A 20,538-nucleotide genomic window follows, 5' to 3' on the forward strand; every position below is an offset into this window, starting at 1 on the left:
TCGCACTGGCGAATTCCTAACTCCTTAGTCAGAGCAAAGTCCTCAGTGACCAGAAGAACTGCGTCTCTGTCACTGAAGAAATTGACTGAACTGTATGAGATTTCCAATGGCTTCACTCGAAGGGATTGGTAGGTGTAGGATTTTGAGTTGAGCATCACATGGAAATTTTTCCTTAGTATTTCCTCGACCCCCTTTAACAGTATGGTGTTTCCTATGACTCAAGAAAGAGAAAACGAAACCACGAAAACAAAAGTCTTCACGCTTCATGTTCCTCAAATGAATATCAAGTCTTCAAGGTCACACCAATTTCTTCACTTTCAAAGTCTTCAGAAAGTCTTCAGAATATCAAAGTCTTCAGTCGAAGAACTTCATTTTTAGGGGTCGACTTTCTCTGTAAATATCAAACTCCTCATAGACTTATAGACCTGTGTACACTCACAAACGCATCAGTCCCTTAACCTATAAGTCTTCAATACACCAAAATCACTAAGGGGCACTAGATGCACTTACAATCTCCCCCTTTTTGGTGATTGATGACAACATAGGTTAAGTTTTCAACGGGGATAAACATATGAAGTGTAAATACTGATATTGAGGAATTTGATTGCAAGATATAGAAGAACTCCCCCTGAAGATGTGCATAGTGAGGAATTTGCTTTTGAGGCAATGCACATTTGAAGAGTTGAATCATGGAGATCTCCCCCTATATCTTGTAATTCATACACGCATTTGATATATAATATGAAGAATTTGAAATGCATGATGAAATATGGTGCCTGATGAAATTCAGCATGCGTGCAATAATATTAACGAGGAATAAGCATGCAGAATAAAGCATCAAAAGTATCAGAGCATAGTGCATCAAAAGTCAGAGCACCATCCAAAAGTATCAGAGCACCATCGGTTTTAAGATTACAACTCGATCCAATAAGAGTTTCGGAAGAACGAGAGTTGTAACTTAAAAAAAACGCCCTTATATAGACCCGCTTGAAGACTAACTCAGATTTCTCCCCCTTTGTCATCAAATGACCAAAAGGATTGAAACTGAGGACTAACGCCCCTGAAGAATTTCAAGTCGATGGAGGAGCGCCAGCGTTGTCGGGGTTGTTTGTTGTAGCAGGGCCTGCCGCAGTGTCGTCCAAATCTTCATACTCATCAGTGTCACGCGATGAAGAATAAGAGCTGGCCACCAGTGGAGGAACTTTGACTCTCTTGAATTTCTTCGGAGGAGGTGCAGACCAGTCAAATTCTTCCTTGAGACCCATAGTCTTCAGTTCTTCAGCGCTATAAACATGAGTGAGGACAGCCCAGGTGCGGTTGAGGGTTTCATGAAGGTAGTAGTGGTTCTTCTTCACTGCATTATGTGTTGAGGTCATGTTGTGAAGAATTGCACCAAACTGATGCTTTACCCATTTGTGATTGCGATCAACCTTCTGATGAAGACTGAGGAGTAACTCACGATCAGTCATCACCCTGGGTGCTGTGGCTTGAGGATTTTGCTTGGCTGAGGTATTTGCGGCAGTGTCATGTGTGGCAGAGTCGTCATTGGTAGAGTAAGATGTAGCCAGACGAAATTGACCATCCAATGGACGAATGCCTTCATCGATCACAGCAGCTGCCTTGCCTTTATCATCAGATGATGAAACTGTCCGTTTGAGGACTTCAATGGGAGGCAAGTAGCTACCGTGGTTCAGAGTGTCAGCTTTGTAATTCAGTGAAGATCTTGCCCTTATGAATCTCATAATCCAAGGCGCATAGGGCTTCAGCTCGAATGGTGACATAGCAACATTAGCCAGAGTCCTCATCAAGAAATCATGGAAGTTGACGGGAACGCCATGAATGATGTTGAAAAGCATATTCTTCATGATGACAACGACTTCTTCATCATTTGAATCGTGGCCTTTGATAGGACTCATTGTCTTCGTCAGAATGCGATAGACAGTCCAAGGCACATAGAGCAATTCCTTGACGAGGAATTTGGTTCGTGGGGCCTGTCCTGGCTTCAAAGGCTTCATGAGCACTTGCATATAATGATTTGTCAGTTCAGGGTCATTGTAGATGCAACGTGCACTGTCATGGGGAGGATCAAGTGGAAGGACACGAAGCAATTCGGTTGCTGGTGCCTTGTAGTGAGTGTTTTCGGTCATCCAATCCAACACCCATGAATTGACATCTTCAGCATCTCCGGTGATATGCAGTGTAGCGTAGAACTGAAGAATGAGTTCTTCATTCCAATCACAAATGTCAGTGCTGAAATTGAGTAGTCCTGCATCGTGAATAACACTGAGGACTGGCTCGAAGCATGGCAGAGATTCCATATCCACGTGAGGAATATGTTCATGATCGAAGATTTTGTCCTTGTCAAACAGCACTGAGGAATAGAAGTTGGCTTGACTAGCAGTCCAGAAACGCCTCTTCCTTATGCGAGCAGAGTCATAGGGGTTGTAGTCAGTGAAGAATACATGCTCGGAAAAGAAGTCTTCAGCCTTGAACTTCTGTTTGCTTGAGAACGGATTCTTCGGCTTGGGCAGAGGAGTGTCAGTGATTTGCAGCACCACCTCAGGAATCGCGAGCTCAGGTTCTTCAGGCTGAGGAATTTCTGGTTCCTCTTCTTGTGCAACTTGAGGATCAGCAGCAGCAGGTTCTTCAGCACTAGCGGCTGGAATTTCTTCATGAACAGAGGGAGTGGGATGAGTTTCTTCAGAGCCCATTTGAACTGTTGTTGCCGGGGACTGAGGAATCTGTTGGATAGGTGTGAATGGAGGAGTATTGGGATGCTGACTTTCCCAAAAGTCATCATTCATCACAGGTGTGGTGCATCCAATATCCACATCTTCATCTTCAATTTCCTCAACACCAGCCTCTTCAGCTGTGAACTGAGGCATAGGTGAGGAAATGACTGGCGTTGAAGGGATTGCTTCCACTTCAATTTCTTCATCAACTGCTCTGACGAAGCAGCAGAATGATTTTCTTCATCAGATCCGCTTGGGATCTTGTAGTCTTCTCCAAAAGGAACAATTTCCTTTGATGACATGGAGGAAATTGGAACAGCATCAATTGGATTTTCAAAAGAGCTGGTCATTGGCTTCATTTTCTTCGCAGCCGAAGAATTTGACGCAGCTGATGCCTTCCTTTTCTTCACTGCAGCTCGCTCTGCAGCCTTGGTCTTCTTCACCTCATAGGCAGAAGGAAGAATTGGAGTTGGTGTAGGTGCGGGAGGAGCTGAGGAATCTGGTTGATTTTCTTCAGGCGCAACTGATGCAGTTGCCCTGATCTCTTCAGTTTCTTCAGGCGCACCACTAGTGGATGCCCTGGCAATTTCTTCAGCGGCTGGAATGGAGTCATCAGCCCTGGAACTTACATTTTCTTCAGCAGGCTGAAAGTCATCAGCGGTGCTGGCATGTTCTTCTTCTTGCTGCGATTGGGAAGCATCATTTGTCATTTTCTTCGTCAGATTGACGAATCTCACTTTGGCTCCTTGCCAATCAGCAGAATAGGCATCAAAGTCTTTGCTGAGGGCTTGAATTTCTGACTGAGCCTAGAGAAGTTCCTCTGGTGTCATTCTGACAACATTTTTCTTCAGGAGCTTCTCCTTCCTGTATTGAGCTTTCTTGATCTCTCTTGCCTTCTCAAATTTCCATTTCTCTTGAGTGATGAAATGGGTCAGCATGTGACTTTGACCGGGAGTCAGAGGCAGATCAGACATTGGAGTGTTCGGATCCTTGTGCCAGAGATCAATGTAATCGAGGATCTTCTTAGGATCCAAAAGCAGTGGCACAGATGTGCCTTTGGCTCTAGCGGCCTTCACTTGTCTGTCTCTGATGATTTCTGCAAGTTCATCATCAGAAGCTTCATCATCAGAGGGTACTTGGAATGCGACCTGTTTCTTCCTTGGACTTGGCCGAGGACCGCGTCCAGCAGTTGCTTTAGTCTTCAACGGAGTGGGGCCTAATGAGGACATTGGTGCAGCTGAGGAACTTGCTGAGACACAGAAGCAATTGAGAAACCCGTAGTCCTTTGACATGTAGCCAGATGCACAGGAGCTGAGGACTTTGAGGGAGCTGTAGCAGTCTGAGGAATTTGCCGCGAGGGCGTAGCTGGGGAACTTGGCCGTGAGGGCGCTGCTGGTGAAGCACTTGGCTTTCGAGTAGGCTTCTTTGGCATTGATTTCCTCGGTCTGGCCGAGGTCTCAGCAGCAGCAGCAGCGGCAGAATCCTCGTTGAATTTCCTCACTGCCTCCTTGGCTTGCCTTGCCAATTTGGCTTGGCGCTTAGCCCATTCTCCAGGAAAGTCCTCACCACGCTTGATGCTGGTGGGATCAGCTACTTGGCCAGGTGCCAATGGAGCTCTTGGGCATGGAGGATTGAGGGCGAATTTCTTCATGTACTTTGGAGTAACATATCGATATTCCCTCCATTCCCTTGCCCATCTCCGTTCAATTCTCTGAATGCGCACCTTGCGCTGATTTTTGTTCTCTTTGCCAAACTTGGCTTCATCAGGTGTGCAATAGTCCTTATATATTTCATCAGGGATCTCGAAAGCAGTCATGACCTCAGGCTTCTTTCCTCCTTTCTGCGGTCTCTTTCCTTCAGCCATATTCTTCAGATGAGGAATTTGAACAATTGAACACTCTGAAGAAGTATGCAGTTTTTCTTTGAGGAACGCTGCAAATGAGTTAAGTTGATGAGAACCTAGTGATTCAGCAGCGGACATGAGTACCTGTGAACAGAGTGTAGGTGTGAGGAATTTGGAGAGGTCATATGCGTTCTCAGAAGATTTTTCGAAAAGACAAGTTTTGAGGAATTTGACCAGATGAGCCTTGAGGAATTTCACTAAGAGCTCTTTGTCTTAGGTTCCAGAGTTGTACAGATCGAAAATCCACACAATTGAGGAATCTTGAAGAAAATGATTGCTTAGAGAAATGGATCAAGAGCATACAGTGTGTGAGGTGTTCATATGTGTGAAGATTTGAAGAATAAAACACCTTTGAAGATTTTCAGGAAAGCTTGAGAATCAAAGTGAGTAATAAAAGTAACTTTTAATTACCCAAAATGAAGAACACGACGAACTGAGAAGAACGGATGCGAAGTTCGTCAGGTTAGATTTCCCACGCCCTAACTTGGCAGAGGGAAACAGCTACAACGGCGGCGGAGTGAAGATTTCCGCAACCGGCGCGAGTACGACGGCGATGAGGTCGAGGCAGTGAAGCTCTTCCTCACCGGTGACGATGGAGTAGCGGCGGCGCTAGGGTTTGAGGATCTCGAACGAAGGACAGCGACCGAGCGGAGTAAATGAAGTGAGGAAGGGGAGAGGGGTATTTATAGCCACGGTGAAAAACTGTTCGCCCGAAGATTTTGGGACGAACATGCCCCTGCCCTTTCTCCTTCACGCGACATGTGTCACCCACGTACTGTGTAGATGAGATCGTGTAAGATCGTGGGTGAATAAAATAATACATCGTGGGATGCGAAACGGTTTGAGCGGTAAAACCGAAAATCTGGATAAGATTTGTTTTAAAGTTTCGTTCACAATTTCTTCAGCTGACAAGGACACAGTGAAGACTTTGAACGAGTTTCAAATAGAACGCACATGAAGAATTTGTGAATAGATTGGGTTGAGTATAGCATAGAGGGGGAAGGGTCCGATCACATTCACTTAGCAGAAAAAGCAACTTGAAGAAATAGCCATAAGTGAATGCTGTAGAGGACATAAACTCATATATATATATATAGCCAATGAAGAAAAACGACGGAAACAGTGAAGATTTTGCAAAGTTGAAGAATTTGAAAAACTGAAGAATTTCAAAAACTGAGGAAAACTCAAATTGAAGATTTTCAACTTTTTGTGGTGGCGTGACCCACCGTATAAGAATGATGATTTCAGACACCGCGTACAATTGTCGTAGGGTTCTGAGAATCAAATTCTTCATTAATTTCTTCACACTTAGAGTGTTATTCTTCATTGATTGAAGAAAAACGTTTCTTCATGTGTTGCACATCTAAGTCATCAATTTTGCATAAGTGTTAGGATGTGTGTCCTTTTCAAAGAACATTCGAAGATTCTAAGATATTTAGCTCACACCGCAACTTGCTAAATCTCTTCTCATCCAAGGGCTTAGTGAAGATATCAGCTAGCTGTTCTTCAGTCTTCACGTGCTCGATGGAGATGTCGCCCTTCAACACATGATCACGAAGAAAATGATGACGAATTTGAATGTGCTTTGTCTTCGAGTGCTGAACTGGGTTGTGAGCAATCTTGATGGCACTCTCATTGTCGCAGAGGAGAGGCACATTCTTCACGTTGACGCCATAGTCCTTGAGGGTTTGCTTCATCCAAAGCAGTTGAGCACAGCAAGAGCCAGCAGCAATGTATTCAGCTTCAGCAGTAGACAGTGATACGCAGTTCTGTTTCTTCGAGGACCAACAGACCAAAGATCGTCCGAGGAAATGACAAGTGCCAGATGTTGACTTGCGGTCCACACGATCACCAGCATAGTCAGAGTCAGAATATCCAATGAGATCAAAAGCAGAGCCCTTGGGGTACCATAATCCTAGTGTTGGTGTGTGAGCTAGATATCGAAGAATATGCTTCACAGCCTTATGGTGTGATTCCTTCGGTGCAGCTTGAAATCGGGCACACATGCAAACACTAAGCATTATATCTGGCCTAGATGCACATAAGTACAATAAAGAACCAATCATGGAGCGGTATACCTTGTGATCGAAGTCAATACCATTTTCATCAGTGCATAGATGGCCATTTGTGGGCATAGGAATTTTGACGCCTTTGCAATCTTGCATGCCGAATTTCCTCAGTACATCTTTGAGGTATTTCTCCTGAGATATGAATATGCCATTGCGCTGCTGACGAATTTGAAGACCTAAGAAGAATTTCAACTCTCCCATCATAGACATTTGATATTCTTCACTCATCATATAGGCAAATTCATCACTATAACGTTGGTCAGTACAGCCAAAGATAATATCATCAACATATATTTGGCACACAAACAGTTCACCATCATAAGATTTAGTAAAGAGAGTAGGGTCGAGTGAACCGGGTGTGAAGCCATTCTTCACAAAGAATTCCTTCAATGTATCATACCACACCCGAGGGGCTTGCTTGAGGCCATAGAGGGCCTTATTAAGTCTGAAGACTTTGTCAGGATTCTTTGGATCTTCAAAACCTGGGGGTTGAGCAACATATACTTCTTCCTCAAGCTTACCATTGAGGAATGCACTTTTCACATCCATTTGATATAAGATGATATCATGATGGTTAGCATAAGCAAGTAATATGCAAATAGCCTCAAGTCTAGCAACAGGTGCAAAAGTTTCATCGAAATCAATTCCTTCAACCTGTGTGTAGCCTTGAGCTACTAGTCGTGCCTTATTCCTCACCACAAGGCCATTTTCATCTTGCTTGTTGCGGTAGATCCACTTTGTGCCAATGATATTATGCTTGCGAGGATCTGGACGGTTGACTAGTTCCCATACATTGTTGAGCTTGAACTGATGTAATTCTTCTTGCATAGCCTGAATCCACTCCGGCTCCAGAAATGCTTCATCTACCTTAGTGGGCTCTGTGATAGAGACAAAAGCATAGTGCCCACAAAAGTTAGATAAATGTGAAGCTTTTGAGCGTGTGAGAGGACCTGGTGCACTAATGTCATCGATGATCTTCTCCACTTGCACTTCTTTTGCAACGCGAGGATGAGCTGGTTGTCGCTGAGGAATTTGATCAGCATTTTCTTCAGCACCATTTTCCTCAGCATTTTCTTCAGGTGCATCAGCTCGACGTTCTTCATGAACAGGAATGAATTCTTCAGCAGATTCTTCAGTAGGAATGACATCCTCAGTTGCCTTGAACTTGATAGAATCCTCAGGTGCTGGTTCATCTAACACAGAAGGTAGGTGCTCTCTTTGCGAGCCATTAGTTTCATCGAACCGCACATCTACAGTGTCAACAATCTTGTGAAGAACAATGTTGAAGACTCTGTAGGTGTGCGAGTCCTTTCCGTAACCAAGCATAAAACCTTCATGTGCTTTCGGTGCAAATTTAGAGTTGTGGTGAGGATCTCTAATCCAACATTTAGCACCGAAGACTTTGAAATAACTCACATTGGGTTTCTTGTCAGTGAGGAGTTCATAGGCCGTCTTCTTGAAGAATTTGTGAAGATATACTCTGTTGATGATGTGGCATGCAGTATCAATTGCATCAATCCAAAAACGCTGAGGCGTTTTGTATTCATCAAGCATAGTGCGAGCCATCTCAACAAGAGTTCTGTTCTTGCGCTCCACGACGCCATTTTGCTGAGGAGTATAGGGAGCAGATAACTCATGAGTAATACCAAGTTCATCAAGATAGGCATCAAGACCGGAATTCTTGAACTCAGTTCCATTGTCACTTCTGATGTGCTTGATCTTCACACCAAAGTTGGTTGAAGCCCTCGAGGAAAATCGTTTGAAGACTTCCTGCACTTCATGTTTGTAAGTAACAATGTGTACCCATGTATATCGAGAGTAATCATCAACAATGACAAAACCATATAGAGATGCATCATTAGTGACTGCTGAGTAATGATTAGGTCTGAAGAGGTCCATGTGAAGCAATTCGAATGGACGAGTAGTGGTCATGATAGTCTTCGCTGGATGCTTGGCCTTGGTCATTTTTCCAGCTTCACAGGCTCCGCATAAGTGATCCTTGAGGAATTTGACATTCTCAATGCCAATGACATGCTTCTTCTTCGCAAGCATATGCAAATTCCTCATGCCTGCGTGACCAAGTCGTCGATGCCATAGCCAGCCTTCTGAAGCTTTTGCAAGTAGACACACGGCTGGTTGTGGTCCTGTAGAGAAATCAACAATATACAGATCTCCTCTCCTAAAGCCTTCGAAGACTTTGGAATTGTCAGCTTCCATAATCACAACACAGCGATACTTGCCAAAGACAACAACCATATCAAGATCACAAAGCATTGAGACTGACATGAGATTGTATCCTAAGGACTCAACAAGCATGACTTTGTCCATGTGTTTATCCTTAGAGATTGCAACCTTACCAAGACCCAATACCTGACTTTTGCCTTTGTCAGCAAAGATGATATGCTTCAGAGGTGATGGTGATAAGGGAGCATCCATCAATAGATTCTTGTCACCAGTCATGTGATTTGTACATCCACTATCGAGGACCCATTCAGTAGTTTTGGGTTGATCATCCTGCAGATGAATTAGTGTAACTTACAATCTCATATGCTTCATCAGTGAAGAATATGATATCAAGTTCATCAGATGAATTTCATCAAGCAGTAAACAGATATAGCAGTATGAGGACGTGTGAAATGAAAGTTCATTTCATCATGATTCGCCTGCATCCTTTCAAGCAATTTTGTCAGGTCCCCAGCAAATTCTTCAGACGTTAAGGCACGTCTGGAGACCTGACCCTGCAGAAGAGATTAGTTCTTTTTCTTCACCACCCACATCTGGAGGGGTGGCAAAGAATTCATCACTCTGCGAGCACCATATGAGAAAGGTGGCAAAGATGCCAACCATTTCATTTCACATAAGAGGGGTTAGGGTAAGCATATGAATAAGCAGAGAAATTCTTCGAGGACTTATGAACATAATGATTTGAAGAATAATGCACATATTCATAGCCCTTAGCTCTACCCTGCGAGACAGAGTTGTTAGCACGATGATAATCATATGAGGACTTTGATCCTTTTGAGGAATTTGATCCATGTGAGGAATTTGGTCCGTCTGAGGACTTGGATCCATATGAAGAATTTGGTCCATATGAAGAATTTGATCTGGGGTTCTTGTTCTTCACTGGTGGTGTCATGAGGACATTCACCTGAAGACTTTCAACATAACTTTTGGGAACCCAGATTTTCTTCATAGGGGAACCATTCCTGCAGTTAGTGCCAACATATCTAGCAAATACTTCACCATTCTGATTTTTGAACAGTTTATAGTTGGAGTCAAATGACTCATCAGAAGAATGAGGAGATTCACATGTAAAGCCAAATAAGTTAGATGGATCAACTGGAGGTCCCTTTGCAGCAACCCATGAGGTTTTGGGGTACTGCTTAGGCTTCCAATATGTTCCATCAGCATTGAGTTTCCTCTCAAAGGCAATACCCTCTTTCCTAGGGTTTCTGTTGAGGATCTGCTTTTTAAGCACATCACAAAGAGTCTGATGCCCTTTAAGGCTTTTGTACATGCCTGTCATGTACAATTCCTTCAGCCCTGCATTGTCAGTGATACTAGCAATGTCCTCAGATGAGGAATTAGTGATAGCAGAGGCAGATGAAGAATTTGTAACAGTTGAATCATTTGAACATTCAGGTGAAGAATTGGCAGATTCACGTTCAATGCACTTTAAGCATGGAGGAACAAATTCTTCCTGAGAAGCGTTGATTCGTTGAGCTAGTAATGAATCGCGCTCCTTCTGAAGATCTTCATAACACACTCTTAGATTTTCAAGATCTTCCTTTCTTTGAAGAGATTCAGAAGAAAGCTTCTCGTGATCTTGCTTTTCTTGAAGAAATTCATAAGAAAGTTTCTCATGATCAGATAAGAGAGTGTTATGATGACTTTGAAGGTTATCAAACCTAGACTGAAGTCTCTGAAGATTTTCAGTCAGGGCTTTAGTGCGATCCATTTCTTCACCCAACATATCATCACTTTTGCCTAGCATGTTTTGAACCTTTTCAAAAGCCCGTTGTTGTTTTACAGCAATCTTAGCAAGTTTAGAGTAGCTGGGCTTGAGATCCTCATCAGATTCATTTTCACTAGATTCAGAGGAGTTGTATTTGAGTACCTTTGCACCCTTTGCCATGAAGCAATAGGTGGGAGTGTAGCCATCATTATCTTCATCAGGCTTGTCGGTGGGGTCAGTTTCTTCAGTGTTGAAGATGGACTTGCTGACGAAAAAAGTAGCGAAGGCCAGACTCGCCACACCAGATTCAGATTCTTTAGACGCCTCCTCTTCATCATTTTCCTCAGATTCAGGTTCAGAGTCCATTTCCTTGCCAATGAATGCCCGAGCCTTCTTGGAGCTGCTCTTCTTGTGAGATGAAGACTTCGAGGATTTTGATGACGAAGATTTTGACGATTTCTTCTTCTTCTTCGTATCATCAAAACTTTAATCCTTGTATTTCTTCTTCTTCATTTCCTTTTCCCACTGAGGACAATCTTGAATATAGTGACCAGGTTTTTTGCATTTGTGGCACAGTCTTCTCTTATAGTCACTGGATGAGGAATCACTGCTTCTTTAGGATTTTCCAAAGCGACCACGTCTTGAAAACTTCTGGAATTTCTTCACGAGCAGTGCTAGCTCCTAGCTTAATTCTTCAGGATCACCAAGGCTACTACCAGAATCCGCACATTCAGAGTCAGACACAGCCTTGGCCTTCAGGGCACGTGGTTTGCCATAGTTTGAACCATAGAGATCTCTCTTTTCAGCAAGTTGGAACTCGTGAGTATTTAGCCTTTCGAGGATATCGGCCGGATCAAGAGACTTGTAGTCAGCACGTTCTTGTATCATCAGTCCCAGAGTATCAAATGAGGAATCAAGCGATCTCAACAGTTTCTTCACCACCTCATGATCAGTGATGTCAGTGGCACCGAGGGCTTGAAGCTCATTTGAGATGTCAGTGAGGCGATCAAAGGTTTGTTGGACATTTTCATTGTCGAGTCTTTTGAAGCGGTTGAAGAGATTCCGAAGAACATCAACTTGAGAGTCACGCTGAGTTGAGACTCCTTCATTTACTTTGGACAGCCTATCCCAGATAAGCTTAGCAGTTTCCAAAGCACTCACTCTTCCATACTGTCATTTACTCAGATGGACACATATGATATTCTTCGCTTGAGAATCGAGTTGCTTGAATCTCTTCACATCGGTAGCGTTCAGTGAGGGTGTGACAGAGGGTACACCATTTTCCACAACATACCAGAGATCGTTGTCAATTGCCTCAAGATGCATTCGCATCTTGTTCTTCTAGTAGGGGTAGTCCGTCCAATCAAAGGTAGGACACCCAGCCGAGACCTTGATCATACCTGCGGTCGACCTAACTAAAACTCCAGGCGGTTAAACCAAAATCACACAGAACAAGGGAGTACCTTGCTCTGATACCAATTGAAAGTGCGTTATATCGACTAGAGGGGGGGTGAATAGGCGATTTTTATGAATTCTTCACTGAGGAATTTGCCGGTGAGGAAATTCCTTAGCGAAGAACTACTAGCAGCGGAATAAGTACTCAGAAGTATGCATAACAGAACACAAGCATGGTCATCATGATGAAATGAAGACTAGCACAGAGTACAGAAAGCGTAATCACAGGATAACACAAGATGAAGACAAACAGACTGAAGAAATTGAACTGAGGAAATTGAGAAAGTCTTTAGTCAAAGTCTTCAAACACAGATATGAACAACATTCAACAAAGTAATGAGGAAATGAAAGGGTTGAGGAAATAGAACCAGTTAGGTTGGTGAAGACAATGATTTGGTAGACTAGTTCCAACTGCTGTCTCAGTTGTACGTCTGGTTGGAGCGGCTGAGTATTTAAACTCGAGGACACGCAGTCCCGGACGCCCAGCCACTGAGCCGCAACTCAGGACACCCAGTCCTCACCGTATTCTCCTTGAACTAAGACCACGCAGGTCTCGTCCAATCACTCGTGGTAAGTCTTCAGGTAACTTCCAAACCTTCACAGACTTGGTCACTCCGCGATCCACAATTCCTCTTGGATGCTCTAGACCTTGACGCCTTACCGTCTGGAAGAAGCACAGTCTTCAAAGGTAACAAGCGTCGGATCCACGCAAGATCAATTTCTTCAGTGATGCTCAATCACTTTGGGTTTGTGGGGGTTTGGTTTTGGGATTTTCCTCACTTGATGATTTTCGCTCAAAGTCCTCGAAGGATGGGTTGCTCTCAGATGACAAGTGTCAAGTTCTCTCGGAGCAGCCAACCAACTAGTGGTTGTAGGGGGGCGGCTATTTATAGCCTAGGGAGAAGCCCGACATGATAAGACATAAATGCCCTTCAATGATATGACCGTTAGGTGGATAAGATATTTTGGGACAGTTGGCGCGCAGCACAGCAATGGTCGGAAATTTGACTCTCAAATTCCTCGGGGCTATCATGTTCCTCACTGTGTAGGCAATTCGCACTGGCGAATTCCTAACTCCTCAGTCAGAGCATAGTCCTCCGTGACCAGAAGAACTGCGTCTCTGTCACTGAAGAAATTGACTGAACTGTATGAGATTTCCAATGGCTTCACTCGAAGGGATTGGTAGATGTAGGATTTTGAGTTGAGCATCACATGGAAATTTTTCCTTAGTATTTCCTCGACCCCCTTTAACAGTACGGTGTTTCCTATGACTCAAGAAAGAGAAAATGAAACCACGAAAAAAAAAGTCTTCACGCTTCATGTTCCTCAAATGAATATCAAGTCTTCAAGGTCACACCAATTTCTTCACTTTCAAAGTCTTTAGAAAGTCTTCAGAATATCAAAGTCTTCAGTCGAAGAACTTCATTTTTAGGGGTCGACTTTCTCTGTAAATATCAAACTCCTCATAGACTTATAGACCTGTGTACACTCACAAACGCATCAGTCCCTTAACCTATAAGTCTTCAATACACCAAAATCACTAAGGGGCACTAGATGCACTTACATCGGTCAAACCGCACAACAACATACGTTGTTCCTTTGTCATCGGTATGTTACTTGTCCGGGATTCGATCGTCGGTATCCAATACCTAGTTCAATCTCGTTACCGGCAAGTCTCTTTACTCGTTACGTAATGCATCATTCCGTAACTAACTCATTAGCTACATTGCTTGCAAGGCTTATAGTGATGTGCATTACCGAGAGGGCCCAGAGATACCTCTCCGACAATCAGAGTGACAAAACCTAATCTCGAAATACGCCAACCCAACATGTACCTTTGGAGACACATGTAGTACTCCTTTATAATCACCCAGTTACGTTTTGATGTTTGGTAGTACCCAAAGTGTTCCTCCGGTAAACGGGAGTTGCATAATCTCATAGTTACAGTAACATGTATAAGTCATGAAGAAAGCAATAGCAACATACTAAACGATCAAGTGCTAGGCTAACGGAATGGGTCATGTCAATCACATCATTCTCCTAATGATGTGATCCCGTTAATCAAATTACAACTCTTTTGTCCATGGCTAGGAAACATAACCATCTTTGATAAACGAGCTAGTCAAGTAGAGGCATACTAGTGACACTATGTTTGTCTATGTATTCACACATGTATTATGTTTCCAGTTAATACAATTCTAGCATGAATAATAAACATTTATCATGATATAAGGAAATAAATAATAACTTTATTATTGCCTCTAGGGCATATTTCCTTCACTCTGGTCATGGTCTCCATGGCGTGGGGGGGGGTGAGAGCCCCTCCGAGATTGGATCTGTATCTCTGTCTCTCTCTGTTTCTGCGTTCTTCGATTCTGCCCTTTCATCGTTTCTTATATTCCCGGAGATCCGTAACTCCGATTGGATTGAAACCTTAAACATGATTTGTTTCCGGATATTAGCTTTCTTAAGGCAAAAGAAGAGCAGAAACCGCCTTACAGGGTGTCCACGAGGGTCAGGGGCGCGCCCACCCCCTGGGGTGCGCCCCCTGCCTCATGGGCCCCTCGAGCATTGTCTCGCGTTGATTCTTCTTCCCAAAAATCATAAATATTCCAAAAATATTCTCCGTTCGTTTTTATCCCGTTTGGACTCCGTTTGATATGGCTTTTCTGCGAAACAAAAAACATGCAACAAATAGGAACTGGCACTGGGCACTGGATCAATATGTTAGTCCCAAAAATAGTATAAAAATTTGCCAAAAGTATGTGAAAGTTGTAGAATATTGGCATGGAACAATAAAAAATTATAGATACGACGGAGACGTATCTGCATCCCCAAGCTTAATTCCTGCTCGTCCTCGAGTAGGTAAATGATAAAAAAGATAATTTTGGATGTGGAATGCTACCTAGCATAATCTTGATCATGTAATCTAATCATGGCATGAATATTAAGACACGAGTGATTCAAAGCAATAGTCTATCATTTGACATAAAAGAATTTATTACTCGGGCATCCCAACAAATAATCATGTCCTTCAAAATATCAATGATAAAGAACGTTATCCCTACAAAATCATATAGTCTTTTATGCTCCCTTTTCTTAACACAAGGTACCCCTCATGCCCATCCCGGTGTCAGCCAAGCAATTGGTTCATACTTTTTAATGCGCTTCAGCTTTTTCAACCCTCACGCACTACATGAGCACAAGCCATGGATATAGCACTACAGGTGGAATAGAATATGATGACGGAGGTTGTGTGGAGAAGACAAAAGGGAGAAAGTCTCACATCGACGCGGCTAATTAGTGGGCTATGGAGATGCCCATCAATTGATGTCAATGCGAGGAGTAGGGATTGCAATGCAACGGATGCACTGGAGCTATAAGTGTATGAAAGCTCAAACTGAAATTAAGTGGGTGTGCATCCAACTTGCTTGCTCATGAAGACCTCGGGCATTTGAGGAAGCCCATCATCGGAATATACAAGCCAAGTTCTATAATGAAAATTCCCACTAGTATATGAAAGTGATAACTCAAGAGACTCTCTATATGAAGAACTTGGTGCTATTCTGAAGCACAAGTGTGGTAAAAGGATAGTAACATTTCCCCTTCTCTCTTTTTCTCTCATTTTTTTCCTTTTTTCCTTTTTTTATTTTTTTGGTGGGGTTATTTGGCCTCTTTTTTTATTTGGGCTTCTTTGGCCTCTTGTATTTTTCATAAAGTCCGGAGACTCATCCCAACTTGTGAGGGAATCATTGCTTCCATCATCCTTTCCTCACTGGGGCAATGCTCTAATAATGATGATCATCACACTTATATTTACTTACAACTCAATATTACAACTCGATACTAGAACAAAAATATGACTCTATATGAATGCCTCCGGCGGTGTACCGGGATGTGCAATGATCTAGCATAGCCAAGATATCAAAAACGGACAAGCCATGAAAACATCATCCTAGCTATCTTACGATCATGCAAAGCAATATGACAATGAATGCTCAAGTCATGTATATGATGATGATGAAAGTTGCATGGCAATATATCTTGGAATGGCTATGGAAATGCCATAATAGGTAGGTACGGTGGCTGTTTTGAGGAAGGCATAAGGAGGCTTATGTGTGATAGAGTGTATCGTATCATGGGGTTTGGATGCACCGGCGAAGTTTGCACCAACTCTCGAGGTGAGAAAGAGCAATGCACGGTACCGTAGAGGCTAGGAAATTGCGGAAAGGTAAGAGTGCGTATAATCCATGGACTCACATTAGTCATAAAGAACTCATATACTTATTGCAAAAGTTTATTATCCCTCGAAGCAAAGTACTACTACGCATGCTCCTAGGTTGGTAGGAGTTAACCTTCGCGTGCCCCTGACCTTCACGCAAAGATAAACAATCAAAATACAGTGCACACCAATTTGGTTACATAGTTAGGAGACCATACGTGCATGATTCGGGATCACAAACCTTAACACCAATATTCTTACTAAACATAACCATCTACTAGAACCTCCAACATATTATCATCTCTATATCGCAAAACTATTGCAAGGAATCAAACATATCATGTTCAGTGATCTACAAGTCTTATGTAGGATTTTATGACTAACCATGTGAATGACCAATTCCTGTCATCTATCTAAATAGATATAAGTGAAGCAAGACATTTTAATTATTTCTACAAAAGATATGCCCACGCTCTAACAAATATAAGTGAAGAAAAAGAGCATTCTACAAATGGCGGTTTTCTATGTGAAGAGAAACAGGCAATCCAAACTTCAAATGATATAAGTGAAGCACATGAAGCATTCTATAAAGCCGTACTCAAAAGATTTAAGTGAAGTGCAATGAGCATTCTGTAAATCAACCATGGACTATCTCATGCCAGCATGGTGCATAAAGTAAAAGTGAAAACTAAACGCAAAAGACGCTCCAAGATTTGCACATATCGCATGAACGAAACGAATACGAAAACATACCGATACTTGTTGAAGAAAGATGGGATGCCATCCGGGGCATCCCCATGCATAGACGCTTGAGTCTCCTTGAATCACTTGGGGTGCCTTGGGCATCCCCAAGCTTGAGCTCTTGCCTCTCCTCCTTTTCCTCATATCGAGACCTCCTCGATCTTCGATACCTTCATCCACACAAAACTTCAACAGAAAACTCGGTAAGATTCGTTAGTATAATAAAGCAAATCACCACTCTAAATACTATTGCAAACCAATTCATATTTTGTTTTTGCATTGTGGCTACTGTAATATAACATTTCCATGGCTTAATCCACTGATAGAAATTGATAGTTTCGTCAAAACAAGCAAACTATGCATCAAAAATCAGAATCTGTCTTAAACAGGACAGTCTGTAGTAATCTGAACATTCACCATACTTATGTTACCCCGAAAATTCAGCAAAAATTATGAAACATAAACAATTTGTATAGAAAGACAGTGCAAAAAGCTTCAGAACCGTTTGACATTCCAGTAAAAAAATTAAAATCGCGCACTACAGCCAAAGTTTCTGTCCTGCACCGCACAAACCAACAAGCAATCTAAACATCCTAAAGGCAAACCTTGGCACATTATTTTTATAATACAATGGAATTGTACAAGGGGACAATTATTCTTGATGAAAAGTTTCTGTAATTAAGATTCACGAAGTTTCCGTGAGCATGAACAAAGTTCAAGGAGCTCCCCCACTTCAACAATGCTTGTCTTTCTCACTTTCACTTTCCTTGTTGAAAAGTTTTGGGTTCCCCTCTTTATTTTTTTTATTTTTAGACTATATAAAAGCACTCAACAGAAATAAATGACTCTCTAAAACTTTCAGGTTGTCTCCCTGGCAGCTCTTTCTTTAAAGCCATTAAGCTAGGCATATAGTGCTCAAGTAACGAATCCACCCGGATCCCAAGGTATATCAAAGCCAATTTTAATTAACAATGATTTCTAATTTAGTAGTGAGCACAAAGTAACATATATCAAGCAATGATGAATTCTAACTCTCTCCCTATGCATTGGCATGTCATAAAAGAACAATTCATGCACACATAGTAAAGGCCAATGCATAGTATAAACAGTTTCTTGCAATTTCATCGTGTTCGAAACATAGAGAGGTGGAGATATAGTTCCTCTCTCATAATAATTGCAAGTAGGAGCAGCAAGCACATGCATATTATATCTATAAAAATCATCATGTGTAGTAGTAAAACGCAACCCATCAATATAATCCTTAATAAGGGCAAACTTCTCCGATATAGTGTAGTAGGGAGAATTCAAAAAGATAATAGGACTATCATGCGTGGGTGCAATAGCAACTATTTCATGTTTAACATAAGGAACTATAGCAAGTTCATCTCCATAAGCATAATTCATATTGGCATCTTGGCCACAAGCATAGCAAGCATCAAGTTCATCAAAAAGGGATATTTCAAAAGAATCAACGGGATCATCACAATCATCATAGCAATCATCCTTCAGTAAGCACGAAGGGAAATTAAACAATGTATGAGTTGAAGAGTTACTCTCATTAGAAGGTGGGCACGGGTAGCTAATCCGCTCTTCCTCCTTTTGTTCTTCGCTCTCCTCATCATCTTTTTCATCCAATGATCTCACAGTTTCAGCAATTCCTTCTTCCATAGACTCCTGCAAAACGTTAGTCTCTTCTTGGACAGCGGAGACTCTCTCAATAAAATCATCAATATTGGAATTGAATTCATAATTCTCATAGCAATATTTAAGTATAGCAAAATTTTCAGGTCTGTAAATAGCATCATCAAAATTTTCACACTCTTTAGACAAAGATTCAATTTCATAAGCACCCATAAAAGCAATGAATTCTTATATTTATTCCACATCATAGTAATCATATATACCATTAGCATAAGAAGCCAAGGTTTTATCATCATTAAATTTGCATGAAAAGGGAAGGTGTGGAGCCTTCATCCTAGAGCAACAAGTATAATCATATCTCAAGCATAGTTCCCCAGCATACCAATGCAACATATGAAGTTGATCCCATAATAGTTTCCCTTTTTGAGTCAAGTGATAATCCCTAAAGTGTTCACGTTGATCCAACATGTCTGCCATTGCATAATTGAATGTGGTTTTCTATGGATTATTAAAGTAGTGCATAATATTTTTCACATAACCAGCATTGAGGTTTTTAGGAGGTTCCCCATCTCCATGAGTAGCAAGTACACGTAATTTTTTTGGTATTTCGTGTCCCATATCCATAACTAAAGATAGAGAACAACTAAGAATAGCAAATAAAAATTACTTAGTGATAAAGCAAACAAGCACACACGAGAATATTCACCCCAGGCTATGACTCCCTGGCAACGGCACCAGAAAAAGGTCTTGATAACCCACAAGTATAGGGGATCAATTGTAGCCTCTTTCTCTAAGTAAGAGTGTCGAACCCAATGAGGAGCTAAAGGTAGAACAAATATTCCCTCAAGTTCTATCGACCACCGATACAACTCTACGCACGCTTAACGTTCGCTTTACCTAAAACAAGTATGAAACTAGAAGTACTGTGTAGGTGTTGTTGGATAGGTTTGCAAGATAATAAAGAGCACGTAAATAAAAGCTAGGGGCTGTTTATGTAAAGAAGCAAAAAAGTTAGTATAGTGAGTATGGAAAAGTGGTGGTAGGAGTTGTGAAATTGTCCCTAAGCAATTGACTACTTTACTAGACCGATAGCAAGTTTTATGTGGGAGAGGCCACTGCTAGCATGTCATCCCTGACTTGGAATTCTATGAACTTATGATTGGAACTATTAGCAAGCATCCACAACTACTAACGTTCATTAAGGTAAAACCCAACCATAGCATTAAGATATATTGGTCCCCCTTCAATCCCGTATGCATCAATTTCTATGCTAGGTTGAAGCTTTTGTCACTCTTGCCCTCCAATACATAGTCCTATCAACAGACAACTAACCCTATGGTGTGATCCATGCACACGCTCATATGATGGTCACCAAAGGACGGCAACATAACCACAAGCAAATTAAACCAATCAGCAATTCACCAATTACCGAAAGGGCAACGAAAATCTACTCAGACATCATAGGATGGCAACACGTCATTGGATAATAATATGAAGCATAAATCACCATGTTCAAGTAGAGGGTACAGCGAGTTGCAGGAGAGTGGACCGCTGTAGATAGATGGGGGAAGGTGATGGATATATTTGTGAAGATGATGGAGGTGTTGGTGTAGATCACGGTGATGATGATGGCCCCGATGGTGTTCCGGCGCCACCGGGAGAGAGGGGGAGAGATACCCCTTCTTCTTATTATTCCTTGACCTTCTCCCTAGATGGGAGAAGGGTTTCTCCTCTGGTCCATGGTCACCATGGCATGGGAGGGGCGAGAGCCCCTCCGAGATTGGATCTGTATCTCCATCTCTCTCTGTTTCTGCGTTCTC

This window comes from Triticum aestivum, chromosome 3B (assembly GCF_018294505.1).
Source record: "Triticum aestivum cultivar Chinese Spring chromosome 3B, IWGSC CS RefSeq v2.1, whole genome shotgun sequence".
In the NCBI taxonomy this organism is placed as follows: domain Eukaryota; kingdom Viridiplantae; phylum Streptophyta; class Magnoliopsida; order Poales; family Poaceae; genus Triticum; species Triticum aestivum.